The following is a 3,909-nucleotide window of genomic DNA, read 5'->3' on the forward strand; positions in this document are numbered from 1 at the left end:
GGAATCATTTTGGACTTCGCAATTAATGCGATTGGTTCAATTAAACCCCTTGAATGAACATTTTGTCCCTTTCGATATATTTAGATTTGCATCCATATAGGAAACATCCAAATATGATAAAATTAAGGGTTAGATTAGGAAAATTTTGACTAAACCTCGCAACTAGCTTAGACTAGGTTGAAAGGGTGCCTTAGGTTTGAGTCAATTGAACCTTTGCATTCCCTTTCTTCAACCGTGACCCCCGAACCCATTTTCTCTTGTTAAGGGTTTTATTTTATTTTACTTTATTTTTGGGTGACTTGGTACATCAAAACTCCATACCAAGTGGCGACTCCTATTTTTTCTTAAAAACCCTTTTAGACTAAATTTTGGACCCAAATTGTCGCATTTTTTTTCAAAGTCTCATTCTAGGTCCTTTTTCATTTATTATTAATAAATCACATCTTTTATAAACACTTTATTTTTCTATCGCGAAAAATGGGGCGCGACAGGAACGTAAGAGCCTACATAATAATTGTTGTTACCTTTTGCTTGTAGCTAATGAGGTTGAGGCTCAACACATCGCCATAAAGGTTTACCTTCTTGAGAAATCTTTATCTTTACTTCCTCTTAAGGACCTTACATGTTACAACAAGGAAACTAGTGTTTTGGCATGAATAATATTTAAACTGCTAAAGAAGTGTATAAGAATCGATAGAATTTAGTTACCTTCTAATTTGAACCATTCGAATAGCCACAAAAGTTGAATCTTAAGACTATGGTGAATTGAGTTGAGCAACCATTATCAATGAAATGTGTGTGGATAAATTTACAATTGATTCACAAGAGGATCTACTGTGAGAATAAGTATGGCTAAAATAAAGAAGTCTAGTTTAGTCAAGAGTTATAAACATTTAATGTAGTCATATTTGATATATTCAAAATAATTAAATAAGCAATGATCGGAGCCTACATAGTGGTTGCTACTGCCTATGGCCTGCTTTTAATATGGTTGAGACTTGATTCATCGCAGTTGAGCTTCCACCTAACCAACAAACCCTAATTTTTAATCTCTTTTATTTATAATCTCCCATTCTATTTTTCTACTTTATATTTTTTATATTTATTAAAAATGTGTGCTTGCCAAAGCCATGCTAAAAAGTCATCGAGAATGATTTTGGATGAAAATGATGTGTTATCTATATGTGAGTGACAAATTTGCATTATTTTGAAAGTAGAGGGCAACAAAAGGGCAAATCTAAATATATATAAGGCACTATTTGTGTGGCTTTCCCTTATTTTTATTTACAAAAGTTTATCAACTTCATAGGTCAAACAAACACTATTTTTTATTTCCTTTTTTTTTCTCTCACTTACACACGTAGATGCACACTTTCACATACTCAATTGTCATACACAAAGTCATTGACGCTCATGCGCTTGATGTTTAACCTTACTAAATTTTTGTTATTTTCTTTCTATCTATTCAACTGTGAAGCAATAATAGTATATTTTCATGGTAAAGAGTAATACATCAATGGAAAGTAGAAATTTGTGAACGATTGGTGTCATAATTTAGTAAAAATCTAGATTTGTTGTTTGACTGACCATTATGTGATGTAAATACAGATGCTGTGTTTTGTTAGATTTGTACTTATATATGTAAGTATATACATATATATTTTAATAATTACAATTTTGTTTCCATTTATATTTTTACTTATATTTATATATATGTATATTGTTTACAAAAATGAACCTAACGATAATAAGACATAATTATCTTCTGGAATTTGAAAAGAAAAACTATGGAATATTGACATGATCAAACAATTGATTTTTGGGAGAGATATCAAAGTCCATGTCTTTTAAAGTTGCAGGACCAACTGTATTGGGATTTGGCTTAGGGTTGGCCTTTTCTAGTACATGCCTTTTTTTATTGCTTCCGTTGACCTTGTTTCTTCAGATTTTCCTTTGCTAAGTTGGTGATAACATATTGACTTGTGCTTGTCATTTCTTTGAAGGTCGATAGATCATGTTCATGTTTTGAATCAACTACAAAAGTTTAATATAGAATCAAAATATTAATGCGCCAAAGCAAAAGTAAGTCAAACCAATATTAGGGTTTTTTAAGTAACATATTATGCAAGTTATATGCTTGATCATCAGCTAACCTAGATGTTGGTAGCTAGGTTCATGTATAAAGACTTTCCAACTCCACTCCTAAAAACTAAAATCCCATGCGTTAAGGAGAGATTATCAAAAAATTATTTTGAAAATAATTTTAGAGACATATGTGTTACTTGAAAAACATAAAAAATGAAGAAGTTGATAAAAATGATTTTGAAATTGATAGACTTACAACTATGGCAGCCCACTAATTTGATTTAGATATGATCCAACCATAAATTTATCATATTTTCTTCATCATGAACAATATTTATTTGATATAGTTGGCCGTACTCATCTTATCAATGGTTATAATTTTTATTTTGTTATATTAATTATAAATGCTAAGTTGATAGGATTGTTTTCTTACTTGTGATACATAATAATTAAATCTTCATAGATAAATTAATCATACCATTCCTCATTTTTTCTAGAATGGTTGTCAATAATATCTATTATAGGGTAAATTATCAACAAATGTCGAGTATAAGCAATTATCTAGTGCCATACTATGCATGAATCACTTCCTATAATCACAAGAACGAATAATTAAAATAGAGTTGATGCATATAAATATATTGGTTTTACTAGTCAATTTAGATCAATATATCTTATAATTGGTTTCATCAATCAATTCCAATTTGTTATCATGCCCTTAACCCGCACACGCTAGGCACAAGACATTCGTTGTATCCTCAAGACACATAAACTATTATATTTAATATTCAAGACAAAATTCCTCTTTGGATATTATATTTAATATTCGCCACATAAACTACTTAAGCTGCGGTACATGTCTAAATTTGAAATAACATAAAAGTTTAACTGAGCATATATGCCCAAGCACTAATAGAACTCTTAACCATAGAGTTTGAACATTCTGGTACAATCAAACATTACATAAATTTTGAATGTAAACCTAAGATTCTATTGTTCATCCTCTATGCATATTTCTAAAATAAATCATCCTCTAAGCCCTCGACATAGACTACCTCATAATTCTCGAGGTCTACAAGATAGTAAAAATAAAGGGTTGAGTAATGAATGCTTAGTAAGCAATACCAACTCCTCTGCTGGACCATGTATTTATATACATACTATATATTTAAATTTGGTCATATAACCCCACATGCATATATCAATTTGAAAAATATTTGGCATCTTTCCATAAATTATATATATATATATATATATATATATATATATTTCATTGAGAAGTGAGTGGCATAAGCAAAAGTGGTCTCCACTGTGACACTTAGTCCCACCGTTATAAAAGTGGCTCCCGTTGAACGAGATATAGAAACACGTAACATGACATCATCATATTCATAGAACATTTTTGTAACTCATATAACATATCAATCACGTCATCTTATTTCTTAAAATATAGCTCATAAACAAATACATACAATATCTAACTTCTAAATACTTAACCTAGAGACTAAGTCCTTATAAGAGGTTTCATAATTATCCCTTGACCACATAATATAATATAAGTGCAATATCTGACTTCTTAGTACTCAATCTAGAGACTAACCTTTTCTGGAAGGATGACCAAGAGGTTTCATGATTATCTCTTGACCACATAACATAACATAACATAACATAAGTCAATCGGTCGAGTACAACAACTACCATAACCCACATAACATATCAAGACTATAGCCCTATCGTTTATTTCATGATCGTTTAGAATCTTTTGTAATATAATTTCATTTCACACATCACAAACATATTTCTTTCATTTCATAAAATCATGCC

The sequence above is a fragment of the Coffea eugenioides genome, unplaced genomic scaffold (assembly GCF_003713205.1).
Source record: "Coffea eugenioides isolate CCC68of unplaced genomic scaffold, Ceug_1.0 ScVebR1_3596;HRSCAF=5017, whole genome shotgun sequence".
Lineage (NCBI taxonomy): Eukaryota > Viridiplantae > Streptophyta > Magnoliopsida > Gentianales > Rubiaceae > Coffea > Coffea eugenioides.